Source organism: Dioscorea cayenensis, chromosome 19 (genome assembly GCF_009730915.1).
Source record: "Dioscorea cayenensis subsp. rotundata cultivar TDr96_F1 chromosome 19, TDr96_F1_v2_PseudoChromosome.rev07_lg8_w22 25.fasta, whole genome shotgun sequence".
Lineage (NCBI taxonomy): Eukaryota > Viridiplantae > Streptophyta > Magnoliopsida > Dioscoreales > Dioscoreaceae > Dioscorea > Dioscorea cayenensis.
Window position 1 is genome coordinate 20,686,205 of NC_052489.1, and position 26,459 is coordinate 20,712,663.

A 26,459-nucleotide genomic window follows, 5' to 3' on the forward strand; every position below is an offset into this window, starting at 1 on the left:
TCATCAAATATTCGGTCATAGCTCTTTTGATATGTCGCTCCCCGCATTCTTCAATCCGAACGGCATTACCCCTATAGCAATAGATTCCCATGGGTGTTCGTAGCGAGATTCTTTTGATCCTCCTGGATGCATTTTTAATTTGATTATATCCAGAATATCCATCCATAATGGAGAACATCTCATACCCTGAGGTGTTGTCGATCATGAGCTCCATAACTGGGAGGGGAAAATCATCCTTAGGACACGCCTTATTCATGTCCCTCAAGTCTACACATATCCGTATTTGCCCATTTTTTTCTTTTTCACGGGGACTATACTAGCTATCCAATCGTGGTATGTTTCTTCTCCGATAAAAATTTGCTTCAATCGACTTCTTGGTCTCTTCTATCACCTTTTCTTCTAGGTCAAACTTCATCTTTCTTGGTGCCCTGCTTTGATCGGAGTAACATTAGGATCAATGGCCGATCCCGTGACGACCACCTCCATCGCTCTCATCTTCCCGATGACTCGGTGTCACTACCAAAGTGAAGTGGCGCTGGTTCTCTTTTTTGGAGCACAGGAGTAGTTTTGGCTGTCTTGACCAAAGACACTTCTTCTGGGCACGGCAATTTGCCCCCTTTGGTTGACTTGGATGGGTTGAGATAATACCTCGCATCCTCATAGTGTATTTCATGGATGCCAAAGGGTTGGATCTCTCCATCAATTCTAAACTCTTCCCCATCCACCAAATACTTTGCATGACATGCGAGTGTTGAAGGAACCAACTGGTTTTCATGAATCCATGGCCTTCCTAAGAGGGCTTTTATAGGGACTTGATCGGCGTCAATTACATGAAATTTCACATCGCTTGATATTTTTTTCCAAATTTAAGGGGAGAGTGATGGATCCCAATGCCTTTTGGGTCATGTCTGATTGAAGCCCACGGATAATAATCCTCTCCCGAAGATAAGTGGCATACTTCAAGAGCCAATGCTCGAAAGAGTATTGAGGGTCATTAAATTCAAAGAAGACCCTCGGATCAATCAAAACCCGGTTGATCTTTACTCCATCACAAAAATCCCGTCACATATAGTGGTCTGTTGTGTGCCGTAGTCCCAAGTAATAGGTCCTCATTTGTGAAGGGCATTGAAGATGTATGAGATGCATATAGGTCTTCTTTTATGTTGACTTCGGCGAAGTATGCTTGATACTCCTCAGGATTTTGTAGGGCATGTATTAAAGACTCCCGACCTCGGTGACATCATCAATGCATCGTACATACTGTTGAGTGCTGGGACTTTCTTCAAATGTGCCAAAATATTGTAGTTTGGCTTTTTCGAGTGTTTCTTGGGGGAGACATTCTCTTCTTCAATCATCTTCCCTTTATCTCGGTTATTTGAACTGGGAACCTGTCTTGGCTGAAGTGTTTTCCCAGTTCTAAGCTGCATCTGATGTACATGTTGTGGTGCTTCATCTTCCTCATCAGGGAAGTTTAGCTCATCTTCCGAATCATCATGAGCATTTATAGCATAACATTCACCTTTTTTTCTTCAAAGTAATCTTCAGTGAGTGTCAAATTTCCCCGAGAAACCCTGTCCTTGCAACCATTTTTGGAAAGCGTGACATTCTTCTATGGTGTGTCCTGTAGCCGGTGATATTGGCGTGAGCTTGAATGTCTACCAAAGATGCATCAGCGCCGCCTTTTTGGGTTTAGGCAAATCCAATCCATTTTTCTATAGCTTGATCAAAAAGCTCTTTCCTTTTTATCTTTCCCGATAGATCTTTCTTTGATATTTGTTGCTTTAGAAGGGTGGAGAATCCACGACTTCGAAACAAAAATTTTGTCCCTGATGATTCGGAGGATATGTCCCAGATTCATCCCACTCAAAGCATCTTCAATATGTAGCTGCATGTAGCCTATTAGCTGACTCCTCTGTTACCCTTTGAATAAAAGCAGGGATGTCTTCAGCAGGCATGACTTTCTTCAAGACCTTATATTTTGGGGTCTTCGGGGTATAGTATGGTTCTTTAGACTTTACTTGTGGGTAGGGCTCCAAGAGCTTGGCGTTCGCCTTCTTTACTCTTTCCCTGAATGCTATCTTCTTTCTTTGCTTTTTACTGACATAGGGTCGACCGTAACAGTCATATGACTCTTCTGGCTCAGAGAAACTATCATATTCATTACTATCATCATCTTCTGAGTTATATAGAGGTTTCCCTCCCGAAATAACCCTGCAAGTCTCCACTTGCACATCTTCTTCATTTTCAATTTTCTTAGTTAATTCCCTGAGTAACTCCTCGACTTCTTCAGGAAAATAATCTCTGAGGGTAATCAAAACCCTTTCTTTCTGCTCATATTCTTCAAGGGTCTCAATATACTCCCTCAATAATAGATTTCTTGCGCTTTGATTGTTCGCGCTTTTGCTTTCTTTTTCTTGTTCTTTTTCTTTGACTGCTTTGTCCAGGTGACCTTTATGAGGTTCTCTGAGGCGCTTCAAATGATCCCTGGCAATTCACCCAACCTTTTTAACATCTTCATTGATCTTTTTGGATACAAATACTTCCCATAACTCTTCGGGACCGCACAAGGTTTGTCATCTTCGTTGATGTAAATATCACCTTGTTACCAACCACTGTGACTTCCCCTTGAGATGACCCTTCTGGGTTTAGGGTAGTCACGTAACGTATATGTTCAGCTGGTTGATCGGACAGAACATTCTTTGAGAGTGTGATTTTGCCATCTTGGTATTGACGCTCGACCCAGTCCTTGAAAACATAACAATCTTCTATTGTATGTCCCAACACCCTATGATATGGACAATAATTGGGATGATCTGTCTTGCTTTGCTCTTCAGGTCTTTTGCATTCAGGGAGCTGCAGACACTCTCTCACAATATCTTTGAAGATTTTATGTACTTTATCTCTTCTGAAGGAATACTTCTTATTCATCCTATCCTTTAAGGAAGGAAGAGGTTTTGACTCATTGTCAGTAGCACCTAAGCTAGGTACCTTAGATTGCTCCGGCTTATGGGACTCTGCTACGCCTTTCTCCTTCTCAATATTGAAGGTAGTAGCAGTGTACTTGACGGCTTCTGTTTTCTTGGATTTGTCTTTGTCACTCCTTGAAGTGGTTTGGAAATTGGACAACACCTTCGGGTTGGTCCTCTCCAATTTTTTAGCTTGTGAGATTAAGCCTTGGAATGTAGTGATGCTAAATGTACTCAAGAAAGGTGACATCCAACTATCAATGTTCCCCAGCAATAAACCCACTGCCTGCTGCTGGTCGAGTTGTTGTTCACATTTGATGCTCAAGTTCCTCTATCTCATAATGTAATCGACCACTTTTTCATCTTTGTTTTGGCGAGTGGCTACTAGGTCAGTAATTATAATTTTGTCACTTATGCCCCTAAACCGTACTCGAAATGCATCTTTTAACTGCTGCCATGTTTGAATCGACTCGGGTTGCAGATTTGCATACCATTCAAATGCTACTCCTGCAAGACTTGCAGAGAACTGTTTGAGGAGGAGTGATGGCTTCGCACTTGTATCTCCACAAGCCGTGACAAAATGAGCCAAGTGTTGATCATGATTGCTAATCCCAGTAAATTGCTTAAATTTAGGAACATTATATCCCTTAGGGTAGGGCACCAGGTCATGGTAGCTGGGATAGGGCTTGTCTCCATCTGTCCTTGTCTTAATTCCTTTGGCTTGATTTAATTCGACAGACTACCATTCACTGTATCTCTTCCCGAGTCATTACGAGTGATTGTTCTGAACAGAGCATAAGAGGTTCCCCATGTTCTGCTGGCCTGAAGGTTTCCTTTGGATGTGGTGTTGGACTTCTCGACCTCTGCACATTCTCCATAGGAAACCGTGGGGTTACCCTGCTCAATCGGCCTCGGGGCTTCTCTCATTGTCGGGTTGGACTCCTCGATCTTTCTGGTTGTTCAGGTTGATTTTCCATGAGGATTTTAATTTGTTTTTGCATTTGTAACATTGACCCCATCAACATTGCCATGTTGTCATTGAGTCTTTGATATTCAGTATCACGGTGTCCCTTTTGAGGAATAAAGACAGGTTCATCCTCTTCATCTTTATTTAGTTGCTGCACTTCTTTGTGTTTCCTTGGTACATGGAGCGGTGGAAGGCTAGTCCCTATCCCTTGCTCCTCATGTAGTGGCACATGACTGGAACCTTCTTCTCCATTCAGAGAGTCTGCTGCTCTTTTACGGGATCTTGTAACAGGTCCCGGTTGTTCTTATTCGGGTGCAGGATCTCCTCTTGCTTCAGTAACCATACGAAAAGTGTGTACTTCCACATCTGCATCAGACATTTCTTCATCTTTCATTTCCCTCCTCCATTGAAATTTAGACCTGTCAACCTTGGGTTGATTTCTTATAGGAGCTAAGCGATCAAACACTGTCTTCTGCGCTATTGACATCAATTGCTTCTTCTTTTGATAGAATTCTTTTGGTCTTATCTTCTCTGACTGCAATTTCCTTGATGCTGTGTAAGTCTTGTAGAGATTCTGACCAAATGAATTCCTGTGATAGGACTTTGGGGGTCTACCAACTTTGTTTTCACTCAATTGGGAACACAGGTCTACAGTGGTTGCGTTCTTCTTCACCAGGTTAAGAGGTTCAAATGAGTTGTTGAAAGTACTCATCTGATTATTTTTGTGCCCTTGGAACGACACAAAATCCAGCCTTTGTTTTGGAATCTTAACTCTCCTTTTTGTGAGCCTCGAAAACACACTTTTCTTCTTTGGTGTGTCTTCATCAGATGAGTGGAAAATTCCACTTTCCCGCCCCTTTGTTGTAATGGTAAAGGTGGGTTCATCATCATCATCATCATCATCATCATTCATGTGAACTACCCTCTTAGGGTGGGATAGCCTATCAAATACAGATAGTCTTATTGAGTCCTTGACATCAGCATCCTCGTCAGTTGCAGGAATAATCACATTGGGGCGACGACCTTTAGATGGAAGCCGCGGGACTGTCAGGGTCTCCTTCGAAGGTGCGGGTCTCCTTACGAACTGCACCGACTCAGATATGGTGCCAAAGGTCAGCTCAGCTCCTGCAGCTCCAGTGTTGAATGTGCAGTTGGCCAGTTGCACCTCAGTTCCTTCGCCAAGGAAAATTGTGAGTTTTGGACTTCCAGAGGTGGTTGAGTTTTTGAGTGCCATTTGTTCTTCGTTTCCTGCAAAACAAAAAGAAACATGATTAGATTTCTTTCATAGGATGTAGGAACAATGCCTTCACTTGTACTTTTGCCTCAAAGATGGGAGGAGGAATGCTGTCCCACCGGGCGTGCCAGAATTTGTGGGATCGAAAATATGCATCCGGCATCATGAAAAGACACCAGACGATATATCGAAGCACAAATGTCATATTTGTTTTGTGGGTTCTTTCATTCCTAATAGAGGCAAGCCTCTATTAATAATTACCCTAGATTAGAAATCTTAGGAACCTCCGATTAAGGGCAAAAAGTACAAGTAAGAGCAAGAAGATTTGCGAATTATAAATCTTGTTATTTTATTATATAAACATATTTATTACATCACTTATATGTATATATATATATATATTTTATCATCGCCGCTGCCTATGCCTTGTCACTGCGTTACCTGCCGCTGCCTGTGCCTTGTTGCCATTTTGACATATATATCTCATTATTGCTTTAAAATTCTCCACTGCCTGTGCTTTTATCATCGCATTGTATGTCATTTTGAAATATATCTCGTTTTCATCTTCCATATATTTTCTAAAATCTACCATTTCCTTGATCATTCTTGTCATTGCTTCAAGTAATCTTGTCATTGCTATCTTTTTTATTTGTTGCATACCCCTTTGTGCTCTTTATAATTCGTATTATTGTAGTCAGCATCACTATCCTCCTCATCGTTGCTATAACTTATGCCAGTTGATACGCTGAAGCTCTAACAAGGATTATTTTGAGTTTTTATACCTCAACACGTCTTTTGTTGATCCCTCCCTGTTGTCCATAAACCTCATCAACAAACTCTGGTAGGATGTTCCCGATGCATATCTCACTATATGTAACTCCATTAACTTTGATGGTGTCTAAGACTTGTCTCACGAGTTGGACATCTCGATAGCTGGCTTCCGTATTTTCGAATGTTGTAGTGCTTTATTGAATGATCGGGGCATTTTTATCTCAGGATCCTTGGATGATGCAAGAAGGTGATTTTGGGCTCCTTCCAAAATCTCCATTGCTTCACAATCCATTAACACCTTAGCTTATTTAAGAAGCTAAATCATTTACAGGTTTCTAAAAAAAAATTGCATGTATGCCTCTCATTCAACGTGCATGATAAGTTATCATTTATTTATTTTTTTATTTATTCTGCCTTGAGATAACTCCATGTTTATCATCATCATTCTCGTCCCATGCACAAAGGTGGCTCCCGCTTGAGTATATACATGTATATCATAAGTCCATAGGATGGATGTTTCTTTTTTTTTTAAGATCATGGGCTTCTAAATGTGTGAGCCTCCATGCATCCATGCAATTTTTTAAAGCTCCATGTGCAATTTTTTTCTTTACTATGCTCATACCATTACATGTTTTTTTAACAACATCACATTCTTAGTTATATGTGCATGCATGAGTCACGTGTTTTTTTTTAATTTATTTTTATTATTTATTTATTTATTTCCTTTTCAAGCTGAAACCCATATTCATGTTGATGGTGGGCCCGTTTTTTTTTAAAATTTATTTTTTTAACAAAATGATGAATGCTTTTGTTCTTTTATATATATATATATTTTCATGATGCTTCTGCGTGCATGTCTGCATGCATTTTTTTTATGCACGTGAACTTGCATACATCATCCATTCATTTGTTTAACTGTGGGCCCATTTTTATTATTTTATTATTTTTTTTATATATATTTTTTTTTATATGAGACCATAGCATGCCCTCCATTTTCTTATATTTCTTCTTTTTTTTTATTTCATGCATGTATACATGCATGCTTCTTATTATTTTTATTTTATTTTATTTATTTATTTATTTTTTATATTTTATTATTATTATTACTATTTTTGCATGCTTCTCATTCATCATCATTTGTGATTCCAATTCCAGCTAAAAGCATCTCTCCGCACACCATGGCTAAAGGTAAATTCACCTTGGATTCTTCAAGTAATCTTTAAGGACTTCCTATGTATTTTTACTGATAGTGTTAGCAAATGATATAACGCCAAACCATGTTGTTCTACATATATATATATTTTTTTTTGGACTAACGACTCATGTATTAAGGTTCGAGACATTCATATAAGTATGGCACTCTTGATTTTTTTCTTACAAGTATTGTCTCCAATTTGCATATCATCAAGAATCTCATCAGCTTTGTCAATTTGCCTAATGAAAGCTCACAGATGCATCAACATTTGAAATAAATCCCATCTTTATATCAAAAGCAAGTAGCTGTTTGCCATGACTCAAGGTCGTGAATTCTGCATTCATGCCTTCTTTTGAACCATCACCAACTTCATTTTTTTTTATCAAGCAAGAAAACTCAGAATAGATTTCTTTATTTGAGCCATGCACTTATAAGAGTACTTGTCTAATTTATAAACATTTGCAAATTAATATCACTCCATCACAGTGCAGCGTCCTACAAAACTTGGTTCCATGGTTACATTCTCTTTCTTCAATGCCCAATTCACCATCCCCTATCTTCTATCTCTCAGCTACACAGTGAGCACCTGGAAACTGGGATCAGGATCGTAGAGACTCCGACGAGGCACAAGGTAATGAGATTCTCTGAACACCACCGCAGCAGCCACAACTGGACAGCGACGCTGGTGCTATTAATACTCAGGCATTTAGTGGCTCCATGAACAGATCAAAGCTCACATCGTCAGCACGAGGTCAGAACTTCTCTAGAGCCCAAACAGTCTCATCTGCACCGCAGAGACCAACATACTGCGGAGCTCCAACATCACACCAGAGAGTACCTCCTTTATGCCAAGAAGGCGGAGGTCTTCTCCGACGAGCGCCGGCGAACAGCAATGGCGTCATTGAAGTTGAGAAGCTACATGATACATCCTTTGCAGCTTAGCTGAAGCGCTTATCATGAAAAGTAGAAGACTCGGTGAAGATCACTGGTATAGTACCTTGTCTAGGCTTGTATTACCCAGCCATTGACATCCCTCAGATCGCCCACTTTCTCTTCATAATGATATGTGATCGCCGAGCCAAGCATGTAAACATACACTAGGATGAGACATTGCCCTTCAATATCTCATTTCAATGTTCCACACTTCGAGCAGTCCATAATTGTCATTTGTAGTATATAACCAACATGAACTCCATTGCTTCATTCACCATGGTAACAGTTGTGAATGAAAGGGAGGAAGAAGATGACCACTTGGAACCTGGACAATCATCGCAGCAACAGCAACCGCAGTGATGATAATGACAGTGGGGATCGTCAGCCACCGGTGCCGATGTTGAAAGGATTTGAGAGGGGATTCATGGCAGAGGGTTTGGCGGAGAGAGAGACAGCATGAACTCTCGAAAATGGGGTAGAGAGAGAGCTTAAGGGACAAGGAATACATGCATCTGCATGCATGCATGTTTTTTTTTTATATTCTTCTTATGATTTTTTTTTAAAATTCTTTTTTTTCCTCTACTTGTTTTTTTTTGGCCGCCACCACCCATGTCCATCATCTTCTTCTCTGAGGCTTTCAGCTTTTTCCCTCTATGTCCTCTCCTTCTTTTTTCAGTTGGCGGAGATTATGGTGACGGCGACTGACCTGCAGTGGTGGCAACAGCAGCGGTGAGCAACACCGATGAGCAGCAGCAATAGTAACGAGCGGCAACAGTGGCATGCTTGGCGGCATTATCTCAGCCATCAAGCATGCCGCGGCGATGAACGACGGCAACGGCGACGAGCGACGGCAGCGAGCGGCAACAGGTAGCAGGCAGTCGAGGTATCGTATGCCGGTCATGGTTGGCGGCATTATCTCAGCCACTCAACCATGACGGCGACTCCTTTGGCAGGCAGCAGCAGCAACGGACCGGCGGGCTATCTCCTTTTTATATATATATATATATTTTGCATGAATAAGCAAGAGAGAAATTGAAGAACCTTTTTTTCTTGACTTTTTTTTTTCTCTGATTGTTTTTTTTTAATCCTCCCTTCCAACAAAAATTTCTTTTTTTTGCCAGTCCTTCTCCTCTTTTTAAAAAGGAAGCCTTCATCTTATCTCTTCAACTCACCCATCCCGTCAAATCCCAACGAGAATTTTAAAATTTTTCTTATCCTTTTAACTAATCTCAGCAAATCGATCGGATCAAATATATTTAAATTTGAAATTTATTATTATTATTATTATTTTTTTATTATTATTATTTTTATATATTTTTTTTATTCTTATCTTTTTTTACTTCTATTAAATTTTTTTTATTTTTTTTTAATTAATTTTTTTATTATTATTATTTATTTTTTTTTAAACCCAAAACCCCCTCGTACCTATCTAATCCTAACTGTAAGATCGGGTTCTTATCCCCTTTTTTAAAATTTAATTATTATTATTATTATTATTTTTTTAATATATATATATTTTTTTAAATAATTTCAAATTTAAAAAAATTTAAATTTTTCGAATTTTTATTTATTTTTTTCAAATTTAAAAAAATTTAAATTTCGAATTTTTATTTTTTTATTTTTTTACTTATTATTTATATTTTTTTATTTTTTTTATTTTTTTTATTTTATTATTCGCATTTTATTTATAATTTTGTTATTATTTTATTATTATTTTATTATTATTATTTTTCATTATTTATTACTTATTATTATTTTTCATTATATATTCATTATTTATTTTATTATTATTTTTTTTAAAAAAATTCACTCTACCTCGGGATGCGTACTCAAGTGCTTCAGGATTTGCATTTCTCCCATTGCCTCGAGATCTTCCCTCAGGCTACATGAAACTTAAGATCGTCTTGGAATGTGTGTTTGGCTATCCTAAGATTTGAGATTGCCTCGAGATACGTGTTCTCAAGGATAATCTTGTAATAATAATTTTCTTATGCCTTGAGATATGTTCTCAAGGGGCAATTTTGTAATTTGCATTTTGTGCCTCGAGATATGTTCTCAAGGGCAATTTTGTATTTACCTTGGAATTTGCATCCTAGTCCAAGACAATCAAATAATCAATTAAGATTAAGATTAGGACATTTAAATTTTAATTCTAAATATATCTACGATTAGGATATATTAGAATTCAAATTAAATTGGAATTTGGTTTCCATTAGAACATCAAATTTTATTAGGACATGCGTTATATTATTTATATATAAACAAATGCCCCCTTCCTACTTATAAAGAGCATCTTGTGGAAAAGAAAGGGGGACTTTTTGGGAGGATTTCGGGGAGACATTTTTTTGAGGGTTCTTGGCGACCACCACTTGGGAAGAAGGAGAAAAGCGAAGATATTATATTCTTGAGGATATTTTTGGCTTGAAGCTTGGGAAGATCAAGGGTTTGAACTTCAAGGGAAGCTTCATCATCAAGGGAGGAGAAGCATTCGGCACCTTTTTGGGCTAGAAGAAGCGTCATTCGGCCGGCATTCTTCCTCCTCTTCATCATTCGGACTAGGGAGTGCCATTTATGCATTTACTTCTTTCTTTTGTTGTGTTTGAGACATTTATTTGTGTGATGGCACACTAGACCCCCAAGGCCACCGGATGTAGGTGAACCTTGGGGGGTTCATCATGTATTTTGGATGCTTCACTTTTATTTGGAATGCATTGGTGTGATTTGTGGTTTAGCTCATGTTGCTTCATGCCTAGAACTATAATACGGAGAAATCCTTAGTTCTTACTTGAGTTGTACACGTAGACGTGACCTACTCACGTGTACTATATCACTTTTGAGCTAAAAGGGGAGATCCTTGACCAACATGCCGAGAAATTGGATGTTGGTTGCCCCTCCGAACCATGAGGATGAACTTAGGTTAAGTGCATCCTTGTTGCGAGATCTCCATGTTCTTAACACAATCGTAGGAATTTGACTAAGGAGAAATCCTTGTCATCATTTGTATGGGATTAGGGTTTGACTCCCGAGAAATTGGGGTTGAACTATTGTTGAGATCCGTCGGTCTAAATCACCCATGCCATCTATTCTTTTGCATCCATGCATCATGGTGAACCCCTCTTGGGAATCCTCATCCCGAGGCCTATTCTGATCATTATTGCTCTTGCGATTTACTTGCTTATTGTGGGACTGCTACACTTGTATTCTTATTTATATTATTGCACATATTAGAGTAACACCATGTTTCAATTGTAAGGTTAGAAAGTAAGTGTTGGAGGAGTAATAGGAGCTCCTTAGCCCCGTGGAATACTACGACCCCTGTGTCACTCACAGGGTATTACTTGACGATCCCGTACACTTGCGGGTAATCAATCAAGTTTTTGGCGCCGTTACCGGGGACATTAAGGAATTCTAGGAAACTTCTAGCTTATTGCTCTAACCATTTTTCTTTTCTTGCATTTCTTTTTTTTATTATATGTTTTATTTCTTTTGAGCTTAACTTCCTTTATCTTTATTGACTTTGCAAGGTACTGTGCATGACACGAGCAAATCCGTCAAATCTAGTTGCACAAGACAGTGAAATCGAGAGAACCTTGCATCGACGGCTTAGAGAAGTGAGTGAAAGCACTAGTGAAAGAAACATCAAAATCGAGGATAGAGAATCTGTAGTTATGGCCGAAGAAAGACGTACTTTATCCGAGTATGAGAGGCCACAATTTACGGGTGAAGAATTTAGTGTGCAAGCTCCATCCATCGCCACAAATAATTTTGAGATCAAGGCAAGCACCATCGGCATGATCCAGAATTCAGTTCAATTTAATGGTCTTGCAAATGAAGATGCCCATGATCATCTCGCCCGTTTTCTTCAAATTTGTTCTACCTTCAAGATAAACGGGGTGACTGACAACGCGATCCGGCTACGATTATTCCCTTTCAGTTTGAGAGATGGAGCATACCGTTGGCTCACATCCTTACCGCCGGGATCGATCAAAACATGGAAGGATATGGTGGAAAAATTCTTGGGAAGGTATTTTCCTCCTAGCAAAGCGGCGAAGCTAAGGCAAGAAATTTCGGCATTCAAACAAGGAGAGTCGGAGACACTATTTGAAGCTTATGAGAGATTTAAGGACCTTCTTCGAAGATGGCCCCATCATGGCTTTGCTTCTTGGATGCGGATTCAGATCATCTACAACGGGTTGAACTATGCAACTCGTCAACTAATTGATGCCGCAGCGGGCGGATCTCTTAGCAACAAGTACCCCGACGATGCCGAGCAACTACTTGAATCAATGGCAAGCAATGAGTCTCATTGGGCCTCAAGAGGTGCACCACAAAAAGGGGCCAGAATTTATGAAGTCAATGCTAATGATGCTCTTGCCGCAAAGGTTGATGTGTTGTCTCGAAGGCTAGACATGCTCATGGGTAGTAACTCGAAGTCAGAATCGGTGATGAGTTGTAGCACTTATGGTGGAGGGCATGGAGTTGCTCATTGTCCAATTGCTAGTTCCTCCTTCGCCCCAATGGAGAATGTTGATTATATTGGGGGACAAAGGCCACAAGGGAATCCATACAGCTCGACTTATAATCCGGGGTGGAAATATCACCCAAACTTTTCATGGAATCAAGGTCAACAACAAAAAGCCGCACCGCCTCCACAAGGTTCCCAAATGCAACAGCCAGTTTTGGAGAAAAGGTTCACTACTGAAGATGTGCTCGCCAAATTCATGATTAACACTGAATCCAGATTCAACAGTATAACTAGCAGTATGGATACTCAGTTCAGTAAGGTAAATGCTCAGCTTGCTCAACATGCCGGACAGTTTAATGAAATTGGCTCCATTTTGCGGAACCTACAAGCTTCTGTGCAATCTCTTGAGCACCAAGTGGGACAGCTTGCTAAAGCTAAGTCTGAGCGACCTTCAGGCAGTCTTCCTAGCAACACTGAGGAGAATCCAAGAGAGCAATTGAAGGCCATCGCCCTTAGAAGTGGGAAACAAGTTGAGACAAGGGTCGGAGTTGACCCAAGTGTCAAGGAAACTAGGGTAGCCAAGTGGAAGACCCTAACAATCGCGGGAGGTACTAACGAAAATATACAAGAATACAAAATGCATATGGACGACTTATTAAAGCTAGGAGTAATTAGAAGAAGTATTAGTAGACATAGCTGCACTTTTTATTGTCAATAAACATAGTGAGCAAAATTAGAGGAAAAAGGTAATGATAATAGACTACGTAAGATTAAATGATAATACTATAGAAGATGCTTACGATATCCCGTATAAGACTTAATTAATTAACTCCATCGCAAATAAGCACAATATTTAGTAAATTCGATTAGTAAAGTCCGATTTTGCAAGTTAAAAATGTAACTCTTCTAGCATAGAATGGATTGCTTTTACTTGTCCTTTAAGACATTTTGAATGGTTAGTAATGCCATTCGAATTAAAAAATGCACCAAGTATATTTCAAAGAAAAATGGACTATATTTCGGAAAAATACAAAAATTTTTGTATGTATTTATATAGATGATATTTTAGTACATAGTAAAACAAAACAAGAACATATAGGTCACCTAAAACTTGTTCTTAGTGAATTCTCAAAAATGAAATTATCATATGGTAAAAAGCTGCGCTTTTAGAAGTAATATTGAATTTCTTTAGGAGTAGAAATAGAAATGGAAAAATTAAATTACAACCACATATAGCTAAAAAGATATTAACACACCACCTTTAGAAACGTAAAAAGCACTACAACAGTTTCTAAGATTAGTAAATTATGCTGATCCTTTATTACTTAGGGTAAAACTAATAGACCTTTATATAGCTAAAAAGTTCTTTAACAGAGTAAAATGTATTTAATATAGAAGATGATAAACATGATTGATAAGATTAAAGACTTAGTAAAAACACTACCCCGATCTCAGATTACCATTAGACTTCGATTATATGATAGTAGAATCGATGGTCTGGAATTAGACGGGCGTCAGACTACAGAAACAAAACCCCATAAATATAGTCCAAAAAATGAAGAATTAATATGTAGATATAGTAGCGGAAAATATAAAGAAAAAGGCCCAACTCATAGCATAAACCAAGAAGTATTGCCAGTTTGTTACGCACTAGACAGCTTTAGGTTATTTCTTATAAATAAAAAAGAAATTTTAGTTCAAACAGATTGTGAAGCCATAGTAAAGTTTTTTGAAAATAAAAATAGTAAAAGAATTGGTCAGCGGAGATGGCTCGCCTTTAAAGATAGGATTTTAAATGGAAATTATAAAATTATTTTCGAACACATAAAAGGAAAAAACAATGATCTTGCAGATAGATTATCCAGATTAATGTTTCTCGAGCAAATATTGGAAAAACCACCCTAAAAATGTTTCTCTGTAAGTATAAACCCTTTATTTGACCATATGCTTAGTAACAGGTGGAGATTACAAAGCCAGTAAGTTCCTCCGTACCTTTACTAATGTGGAAGTAAAACCACCTTACCAAACCTTAGCTAGTTCATATGCTTAGCTGTAACGGGGATTATAAAACCAATAAGTTCCTCTGAGTTACATGCTAATGTGATAGCTAAGCTTACTTTCCTTATATATAAAAAAAAAAATTTTACTTAAGATTACTAACTAATTTTTTTACTTTCATAGGAAATGGAGTCCTCCCTCAGCAAAAGTACCACTTTCCCACTCTCAAAGCAACATTTTTCCAAAAATCCTTATACAGGTCTCAATAACTATCCTTTAGACTCTCCATTTTCTTTTCATATCCCTCTCCACTTATCATTAGATCCACAAGAGAGAAACTATATTGATAACATTTGGGCAAATAATCGAAATCCTCATTTTCCAAAAATTCTCACTTCCTTTAGTGATTACCTCCACCATAAAAATCTTAAAATGCAGCTTCATGAACCTTCTCTTAAACCCAAATCTTCAGATGCTTTCTTAGAACTCCAACAAACAAATCTTATCCTTTCCGGAGAAATATTAGATCTTAAACAGCAACTAGAGCAGATAACAAAAAAGTATGAACAAGAAAAAACTGAGAAGAACTTATTAAAGGAAGAATGGGAAAAAGAAAAGAAAAATAAAGAGCAAGGTTTTGTGAAATTTCCTCCTCAAATCAGTCTTCTCCAGAATGAAATCATGAAGATAGTATACCAAGACAAACACCAACAATTGGTTCAGATGGTGAAATTCTTAAAAAAAATGGCGACTTCTCCTTTACAAGTTGACGGACTTAGTTTCTACATGCTAAAATTCAGAGGACAGCATCATCCAGGAATTCAGACATGCATATGCCAGGAAGGATTTTCTATAATCCAAGCCACAATTAGTCTTTTTGAATGGGACGGAACTTTCACTGATTTTACTATTGAACAACTCTTTGAACTTGGACTGTTGAAGAAACTAATTATTACTAAAGAAGAACAAATGAAGATCTTACCCCAATTTCCTACAAGACTTAAAAAGATTATATCCTCTATGATGAGCTACTACCCAAGACATTTTGTTGTGTTAGAAATTTTCAGTATTCCTCCTTCATATCAAGGATATCCAGTCTACACTCAACACTATGTCCGAATTGATATGGTCCGCCATGGAAGTCCTACTACTTATCAATGGGATTATCATTCTTTCTCATCTAATCATATTGAGCTCCCTACAGAAGAAAGACTTAAAAGGTGGAGAGCTTATGCTCTTGGAACAGTTGACAAGAAATACAGGACGGATTTTCTTCTTGGAGAACAACACAACTTAAAAATCTTTTCTTCAATAAATTCTCAGTACTGCCGTTCTCCGATGATTGGGACTCTTGTTACTGCCCCAGAACCCACAGATCACTTTAAGACATCAAACGCAAATTGGTTTGAAACCACTTATGGAGATGATAAAATCTTTGTCAGCATGCTAGATGAAAATATATTCAACTATTCAGTAGGAGTATATGAAGCAACACAGACTGTTCCAGCGGCCCTTGAAGATATTAAGCCATATTTGACTCCATATTTCAATAATAGTAGTCCATTTTTTAGGGTCATTTTTTAGGGTCATGAGCTGTTAAGTTCAATAATCTTCCATCATTTATGAGTAATTTTCTATCTATGGTTTCTAACTCTAATCTTCGGCCTCTAGGTCTATTTCTATCTGAGATATCATTTTCAGGATTATAAGTATTATAAGGGATCCTACTAAGTTGTCCACTTGGAGCTGACACAGATGTTCCATAAAGGGGTGTATTACTACTGCTTTTGGTAGGGGTATGATGTGGAAGGGTTATGGGAGGGACTATGGTTGCCTACTCCTGATTCCATAAGATTAAGAAGTGGTTTTACGTCTTTGTCTTGGGCATTTATGCTATTGTAATGAGCAATTAAGTTATGATTTTTATCCTACTCTAATGTATCATAGACATCTAAATGTCCCTTTTCTATCATTTCTATTTCTAGTCTTAATATTTCTTCATCTGTTAGTAAAATTCCTTTTTGGATTATTATAGTTTTATCGGGAATTCTATTCATTATCTTGTTCTTCAGATTGATTATCTTCAATATGGATTGGTTTATAATTACCAAACCGTATACTATAATTATTGTTTAGTTCCTTATAAATTACAGAAGTTTCAAAATTTGTGGTATTTCTTGGTGAGTTTTTAAATAAATTCCATTCTAAGCCATCAAATTTACTAGGATTACTAGTCATAGTTTTATCATTTTAACCCCTTAACTGCTTATAGCACTTATAATTCCATTTATATCTAACTTATATCTAGTAGTACTATTATCTGTTAGTTTTCCTAATAATCCTATATTTATTAAAAAATTGCTATTTTTTACTAGGTCATCATATCCCTTTGCCTGTATTCCAATTTCTATTAAGTTTGTCTTTAATACTTACTGAAAAATCTGGGCTACAATAAAAGAAGCCATAGTTATTACTCATATCTATCTCAATGGATGTTATCAAAGCGTTTCTAGCATCAGATTGTCATCCTTTATCTGCTAAAGTAATTAATACTTTACCAGAGATTTCTTTTCTTATTAATCCTTTAATTTCTATTACAATTAATCCTAAGTGAACTAGTCTTTTTCCGGAGCCTTTTATTTTTCTAGTACTTTCATTGCTTACTAGGGGGATATTTACTTCTTCTGTTGATACAAATTAGAGTTTAAATATCTATCTTTACAAGTATTCCCAATACATCCTAGAAGTAAACCCACAGAATAGTTTAAATTTATACCAACAATTAGAATTATTATATTTTATTCTAAGATAAATTAGAGATCAATATGAAGATGATGGCCCGTACACTAGTACGGAACCATTAACTTATAATTTAAATTGATCCTAGGCTCCCTTCTTAGGGCATTTCATAGGTTTTAGGAACGGTAGATTGTTATATTAGTATCAGAGCTTGGTTTTCTTTATGAACTATCTCATTGATTTTCCCGTAGATAATATTGAAGAATTAGAAATAGCTTTAAAAAGAGTAGATAATATATTAAAACCATTAGAAGTTTATATCTCTAAAAATAAATAAAAAAAGAAAGATATAATAAAAAATATAAAGCTTTATTTTTAATAAAGCTTCGAAGATATTTAAAAAATAAAAGTTATCACATTAGAAAATGGAATACTTATACTAAAATAGAACATGAACAAACAACATAATTTAGCTTTAGTTAGTTAGATAAACTGCATTTGAAATAAAATATTTATTCCAACATTTTAGAACTTATATAGTATATTATTTATTTGTGCAATTCTTCTTAAAAGGAATTGACAGGCAAAATCGTTGGTGCCCAGTTTCAGTATGTGACATGACAATTAGAAATGTTATTGTGGGCTTGCCATTTGATTATTTTTAACCATTTCAAATAAAGTCCAAGAAGAGGTAATACAACAAAATGATTCTTCCATTTGATATTTAGTAGTTCATGCAGTTTACCTGTTCGATATGGTGATATATAAATCCTGTGTAGATTGAACTTGTTTGTACATAGCTGAGAAGAGCAATAGAAAAATTACTCAATGTATGTTTGATTGAACATAGATTTTGCCATTTGATTAATATGTATGTTAGATTTTTTTATGAGTGTTAATATTGCTCAATGTATGCTAGTATTAAATATTAATATGGCACAAATTCAATGCTAGAATTTTCCATTAGTTGACCATTTCAAATGAAATGGCTGGCATAAGGCATCTATTTTTTTTTGTGCAATGATTTTTCTGTGCAATTATTTATCTATACTTATTGCCGTTTTGAAATGAGTTTAAACAAGCTCAAGTCGAGCTCATATTTACGAACTTTGATTCGAGCCGAGTAGAGCTAATAGGATGTTATTAGTGGTAGTTTGTACTTCACGAACCGAGCTCAAGCAGCTCGAGTAATACACAAGCCAAGCTTGAGCAAAGCAAACTAAGGCTCGAACAAGCTTGAGCTAAGCTTTGAGCTTCAAGCTTTACTTACAAGCCGAGCTTGAGCATGTCATGCTTGGCTCAACTTGTAAGTAAAGCTTGAAGCTCAAAGTATACCAACAGAACTTCATCAGTATACTACAATCAATAATATTAAAAATTATTCCCATCAAAATATTATCACCATAGATATGTCCATATTTCTAAGAAATTTATACCAACACAATTATGTTAGTAATAACATTACCATAATAATCAGTAAAACTTTAACTCTAAAGATTTAAAATGACCCCTAAAATACCAATGGAATTCCTTTGGTAATTATACATCAATAGTATTATTAAATTAAACCAACAAAATTCCATCACTATTAACATGGCGGTAATCCTCCGGCGCCAAGAAATTAATATGGTGCGTAATATATCGACAAAAATCTGTCAAATTAGTTGTCAGTAATATGACCATTAATATAAATTTCACCCTACAAAACTCCATCGATATTTTATCGATAATCTATTTGTACTCTATCGGTAAAAAAAAAATATTACCGATGAAAATTAAACCATCAAAAAAACTCCGTTAATATTGAACTATTTTCTTGTAATGATATCAACAATGAGAAAAGAAGACGGTGCATTAAAACTCTTCTCCCCTCATTGTTAATATGGTTCTACAAACACGATTTTTAATATAATGCATTTACAATTTTAATCAAAGACTCAAGGATTGTCTTGTGGCTTTTCTTGAAAGATAAAATTTGGTTTAAATTTTTAAATTTTTCAATAAATCAATAAATATATTGTTGAATCTTTATCAAATGAGTTATAGAATTTTGTATGGCCATTGTTAATTACAATGCAAAGTACAGTGATAAAGGGGAACTTGATGTAGCACTAAAACCACCGCCTTCCCCAACCTCATCAACTATTATGGTACTAACAGACAATGTTGTTGTCTCCTCAATCTAAGATGCTACATAATCCTTCCAATTTCCCTAAACTTTAATCCAGTTAAGATCCCCTTCTGATCTTGCTTTATTATTCTTCAATTCTCTAAAAGATTTTGTTTTTTAGGTAAAAAAGTGTGAAACCCTTAATAGTTTTAGGTTCTCACAGTTCATGGGACAAAAAAAAAAAAAAGTTCTCAATTTTTACTATCTTAGGATATTGATTCATTCTCTATCCAATAAAAAAAAATTGCATATGATTTAGGATATATATTTACTTAACTTTGCAATGTTCCAATCTACAAGTGACTTGCCTAACATTTTCTAATTACTAAATCCCAGTTATAATAGAAAGCTTGTTTTTTACCAGAGTTAATAAAATAGATGCTACAAATAACAGAAACAAGGATGATAATTTTATATTCTAGAAGAGCCCCAACTTAAAGAAAAATGTAAAATTTTTCAGTAGATGTATAAATACCAAAACAATACAATGAAGGGTAACATTCACCTAATCCTTACCATTTTTTTATTTAACCTGTATCAAAACTATTCATTATATCTATCTACTTTCTAATAATATTTATTGCATTATGAGTCACCTGTTAAAATTGAGAACTTTTTTTTTTTTGTCCCATGAACTGTGAGAATGAATCAATTTTTACAGGTTAAATAAAAAAAAAGTTCTCAATTTTTACTGTCTTAGGATATTGATAAATAACACCTAACACAATTTGGCTAAATATGAGTTCTTGCAAGAAAAAGCCACAACATTTTCCATTCATTTCACAGCCTCATAATCACACAAATCCATATGTTCAAAAATAAGATCCAAAACAAAAAAAACTAAAAAAAAAAAAAATGCTAGAGATGGATTGAATGGAAACCTGTGACATGCTTTGGATATATCTGAAATCCTTGCAAAGAAGAGTTCCACTCATTTCACATCTCACACTGACAAATCTACATCTTCAGAATATGATTGAAACCACAAGAACCAAAACATAATTAAGATTTAAAAAAAATAAATAAAATAAACTGACAAAGATTTAAGAAAGGATAGGATTGGAATAAAAAGCCTCAGAGATCTTGGTGGTTCAAATTCATCAAATGGATACTCCATCAAGAGTAGCAAATATTTTTCTCACATCATTGGCTCATACAATAGAAAACCCCAAAACCAAAAATAATCATAAAAAAAATCCAAAAATGCAACCCAAAAAAAAAAGAAAAAAAATCTGAAACTTTAGATGAGTTTCTGGCATGATGTGTCAGAAGTAGCTGGTTGTGTTATCATATTTAAAGAATAAATCATTGGGAATCCGTCTGATTTTTTTCATCATCCAACATCATACCAATCCACAAAAAGCTACCAACTTTCTCAAGAAATCAAACAAAAAAACTTCCTTTTTGAATCAGAACATCAACATTAATCCATACAGATCAACCAAAACAGATATATCTACCTTGTCACCAAGAAATCCTATTCTTTAAAAAGAGGATTCTTAGAGCTAAAGGCAGAACATGCTTCTAGCCTAACGATAGATTCTCCACTGCATCGGAGCATAAAAAGCAGCAAAAAATTGCAAAATTAGGCTATAAAAGACAGATCAAAACCGATAGAAATCAAAGAAAACAAAGAGAGTAGGAAATTGGACCATGAAATTGTTGATTAGGGTTCCAGTCGCAAACCCTAACAGGAAGCAGCCGCCGATCCAAACGCAAGAACTTAACTTATTTTCAGATATTTATAGGCAGAGAATGGTTTCTGTTGTCTCGAGGAGTACTGTAAGATATACTGCTCCGTCTTTTGTGCTAGCAATTTAACCTGTTCTTATTGGTTCGGTTCAATTTCACCAAAACCGAAAATTATTCGGATTTTTTTTATTGGGAAAATTTCAGAAAAAAATTGTGGTTCACAGTTTAAAAAAAAAAGAGATTTTTTTTGTTTTTAAATTATGTGTTTCTCTAGCTAGAAAAAAAAACGTTAATAAGCTGTTAACAATGATAACTCAAAAAGATAAAATTATTATTTTATTTAAAAGCAGTGTTATTTGGTATAAAAACAAATAATTTTTAAATCTATTAATCTCTCAAAGTTCCAATAAACCAAAAAAAAAAAAACTTAAATTTTATAAACTAAACAAAATCATGTTAAAAATTATGTTTTGTATCACATGGCTGTTTTTTTAATAAATTGACTATTTTACTCTTATGAGTTGACATTGTTATGGATTTATTAACGATTTTTTTATTTTTTGCTAGCTGAATAAACCACATAGTTAAAAAAACAAAACAAAACTCTATCTCTATTTTATAAAATTGGAAAACTACCAAGTCTTTTTTATTAATTTTCTCTTTTAATTTTAATGAAATGAAAAAGGGTTTAATTTGTATGATTATTAGAATAAAACCACATCTACTAAAAGGGTTTGTATGTCATTCATGGTCAAGAGACCGAATCCCTTTCCAGTCAAGAGTTAACAGTTACTTCTTGGCATATTTATTAACAAAATTATCACAATAGTTTACCATTGTTTGGTAAGTGTGGTTTTCACAAAATAAATTTAAATATTAAGTTGGAAAGAAATTTCTAATTAGAGTTGAATAAAATTTAACTTAATTAATATTTATAAAAATTAAAATTTTCAATACTAAAAATTAAATTTAGTACATAGTAATAATTTATTATTGATATTAATAAATTTTATAATTTTAATTATTAAATATATTATTTGGATGAGAAAAAATACTATTTCTTTACTGTAGAAGATGTAATTCATTTTTTTTTTATATTTTTGATGAACATACAAATCATTTTAACCAATTTTATGAGAAAAAGTTGACTCCTTAACCTCTCACTTCAGAAGAAAAGAGTTATCATTCATGATGAAAGTGTTAACCATTAGATAGCTCAATGGTATGACACTAAAGTATAAAAGAGAGGTCATGGGTTCAAATCCTTCCCCCGACAGCACTGTTCACCATACTGTTCATGCACTATTTACCCGGGATTTTTATACTATTCTCATATTGTATATATATTGTACATCCGGGTTTCAGTACAGTTAGGTACTGTTTATATTCATATAAAAAGGATGATTGTCGTCTATTATTCATTTTTTTGATGAATGTGAAAGTGCATAATATTTTTTTTTATAATTTTTTATTTAATAAATCTCATATTTTATAGTTAAATCATTTTACTAATTTATTATAATATAATATATTCAATTAAAGAAGTTGGTGCAATAAGATTGAGACATTTATATAGCATTTCCAATGAAGTTCGTATAGATTTAACTATTTGGAAATATTATATTAGTTTTCATAATATAAATTTTCTTGAGTGATAATAATTCTAAAATATACAACTGTCAAATATGTTTAACTAACAAATATATTTCAACCAAAACAACTCCAAACTTCTTCTCCTTCAAAACTTGGTATCATTTACCAATGCAAGAGCTGGATCAGACACAGGTTCTTACATAACCAATGTCACGCCCAAAATCCAGTCTACCGAGCCCGACATGCTGACAAAAGGCCACATATCCACAAGGCCGAGACCAAGTGAAAATGTAAGGCCTCAGAACCTATCTCAAAATAGCATACACATCTAACAAAAATACCAATTTAAAGCAAAACTATAACATCTCCATATAAGATAAAATCAAACTAACAAGGTTCACAAAAAACAACAAAAGTGTAATGCTAGTTTTTAGGTCTACTAGAAGAAAAAAACATTATTAACTAAAAAAAAGCTAGATGGTGCTTTGCTCAACGACCCCCGCTAAATTACCCACTAGTAGACCCTTGCCTCATCTGAAAAATTGTGAAAACACATTTATGAGCTCAAAAGCTCAGTAAGCAACCACTAAAATATTAAGATCACGACAATTCTCAAAAACTCATAATAGTAAGTACAAATACTATAACATAGCACACTGCTTGCTAAATACAGTTCAAAACAAAATAATTCAGCAAAAATACAAGCTTTGTCAAATAATATAGGATATATGTCTCCCAATTCACTATTGCCAAAACAAAATATCAGAAATCAGAGTTACATGTCAACACGGTCAATGTTCAACCCCCAGTGACAGGGTTAGGGGCGTTCATTTTGACGTAAGTGTGGAGAAGTGGGGGGAAGTGGACTGACTTCCCCCACTTTCGGTGTTATTTTGCTCTAAAGTAGGAAAGTAACACTCCCCTACTTCAGCCTGAAATGGATTTTAGTTTAAAACCCACTTCAGGATTTTTGAAGCTGAACTGGTGGAAATGAGCCACATATAAAAGGTTACTTCACCCCATTTCCATACCCCTTTGAAAGTCACGGAAATCCTAAAAAATTTCGCAGCCTTCTCTCGCATCATTCACCCTGAACTGCTCCAATCCCATCGCCTCCTCCCGCCGCCTTGTCCTCTCCCGTTGCCTTCTCCTTCGGCCACCTCCTCCAACTATGCTGCTTCTCTTACATCGGCGGGAACTACCATGCCCTGATTGCTGCCTGATCGAGTTCGTACGTTGCTGGGATGAAGACCTCTTCTATTATCTAGGGGTTTTCAAGTCTTTTGTTCATGGTTTCAATGTGTGTGTGCATTTTTGGATGTTATTTATAGATTTTGCAATTAATTTAGTGCATTTGTGATTTTTTTTTTCTTCATTTTGAATTGAGTAATTGAGTATACAAAGTTCAGGTCACCGTTCTATTCAATGAATCAAGTCTATTTAACAACAACATGATTGATAGGCCAGAATGGGTGAGAATAATCTGTTGATCCATTACATTCAATCCTAGCAGTGGGTCTCTATGTTTTGGAGTATCTTTATTTTTTTCTCTCGTTTTGTTCTTGTTCTCAAAGCTTCCAAGTTTTTTAATGTTGGTACAAAATGTGTCCCATCATCATGTGATGTTGTTTGCTCCTGCATCTCTGGACCATTTCATTCATTCATAGTTGGTTTTTAGCTCAAAAAACAACAATCTTTATCTCTATTCATGTCACAATTCTCAGAAAACATGATTTGTTTTTAAATTTATTGATGCAATGAAAAACCTTGGAGGAAAAAAAAAGATGAATCATAGAATTCCCTTTCATTAATCTTATTTATTCAGATACCTAGTTTAAGCAAATTGAGCTTTATTGGCTATTCATGGTAATGAATACTATTTGATTTCTTTAGTTTCATGTTCATGGTTATCTAATTTCTTTTTAACCAACCATATAACTTGCCAAGATCATCAACAAAGTTGCACAAATTCTTATATTAGTTCCTTGTGATCTAATAAAACATTCAGTGTAGCAATTCAACAAGAAACTCCTACTGATAGGGGAGTAAAAGTTTGCTTTTTGTTGTTGACCTAGAAATTTCCAACTCAAAAAAGAAACATTCAGCTATCCACATGTAACTTACCTCCAATTCAAGACACATTCTATATCTGCATCAATGCTTGAGAATCTCATTATATATCTGGTTGGCATACCTTTAGAATAATACTAGCAGTTTTATAAATATTCTCTATGTTAATTATATATTTATCAGCTGTGTGGTTGTTGTCCCACTTTTTATCTCTTAATAATAATTAGACATGCTCATAATGATAAAAAAAACTATTGAAATTCCTCATATACACTTGCTTTATATGTGTTACTAATTTTTGTATATTCCTTAAATGTGTATCTATATATGTGAAGAATATTACAAAATTTTATGTAATGAATTAATAGTTATGCTTACATGTCCCACTTCAATATAGGTTTATAATGGCTAATGACAGTATATCCAAACTAATCTACATCCACACACCTTTCTTGGTAGCTATGGCGGTCATTTTAGCAATGATGTCAAGGGAACAAAGACGAAATGCTTTACCCTATGAACCTGCTTCGATTAGGGATATTCATCAAAGTGCACATATGACTTGGATATTAGATGGTGGTGTCCACAACTGTGTTGAATACATACGTATGTCTAAGGACACCTTCCTCAAACTTTGCACTATTCTAAGGGAACGTGGTCATTTGAAAGATACCATCCATGTCACCATAGAGGAACAAGTTGCATTGTTCTTGCACATTGTATGACACCATGCAAAGAACAAGGCAATGAAAATTGATTTTGTTAGATTAGGGGCAACGGTGTGTATATATTTTAATGATGTACTTCAAGCAATTTGTAGCATTAGAGATTTAATTGTCAAACAACTGGGCACATCAATACATCCTGATATAGAATTCAACTCAAATTTCTATCCTTTTTTTAAGATACGATGTACTTATTTCCATTTTCATTTGGCTAAAAATTTCACGTAGACAATATAATTGACTTTTAGTTCACAGGATTACATTGGGTTTGTTGATGGGACTCATATAGATGCGAGGGTCAATGCAAATCTAGTTAGCAAATTTTGGGGCCGCATACGCAATACACAGAATGTCCTCATCGCATGTGACTTGAATTTAAAATTTACATATGTTCTTCCAGGTTGGGAAGGTTCGGCGAATGATTATCTCGTATTGAATGATGCATTAGCATGACCACCACCATTTTGGGTTGAATATGCAAATCTAGTTAGCAAGTTTTAGGGCCGCATAAGCAATACACAGAATGTCCTCGTCGCATGTGACTTGAATTTAAAATTTACGTACATTCTTGATGGTTGGGAAGGTTCAGTGAATGATTTTCTCATATTGAATGATGCATTATCATGACCACCACCATATAGGTTGAATATTCCTTTAGGTCCATTAATACAACAAACTTCACAATTTGTTATAATTCTTATATTTCAATAGAAAATATATTTAAATTCTTTTTTATTTAATGCTAGGAAAATACTACCTTGTTGATGCCGGATACACAACAACACAAGGTTTCATATTTTTTTATCGAAAAGTTAGATATCATTTAAGAGAATAAGTAGGCCGAAGACCCCAAAATGCAAAGGAGCTTTTCAATCTCTGTCATTCTCAACTTAGATCAAGAATAGAAGAGCTTTTGGCATTTTCAAGAGTCGGTTTCGGAT

At 35.3% G+C, this 26,459-nt stretch overlaps 1 long non-coding RNA gene and 3 other non-coding genes across 4 annotated transcripts; all 4 read right to left on the minus strand.

Moving 5' to 3' along the window:
- Positions 1 to 12,115: 12,115 nt before the first annotated feature.
- LOC120250853 lies at positions 12,116 to 12,222 on the minus strand. The gene has a single exon (XR_005533186.1). It is a non-coding gene; the product is annotated as a small nucleolar RNA R71 (small nucleolar RNA).
- Positions 12,223 to 20,181: 7,959 nt separating this feature from the next.
- Positions 20,182 to 21,172, minus strand: LOC120283760. Its single transcript, XR_005543340.1, has 2 exons — positions 21,091 to 21,172; positions 20,182 to 20,985 (listed from the first exon to the last, which is right to left on the minus strand). It is a non-coding gene; the product is annotated as an uncharacterized LOC120283760 (long non-coding RNA).
- Positions 20,509 to 20,590, minus strand: LOC120251013. Its single transcript, XR_005533338.1, has one exon. It is a non-coding gene; the product is annotated as a small nucleolar RNA SNORD24 (small nucleolar RNA).
- LOC120250974 lies at positions 20,699 to 20,782 on the minus strand. Its single transcript, XR_005533300.1, has one exon. It is a non-coding gene; the product is annotated as a small nucleolar RNA R12 (small nucleolar RNA).
- Positions 21,173 to 26,459: the final 5,287 nt, after the last annotated feature.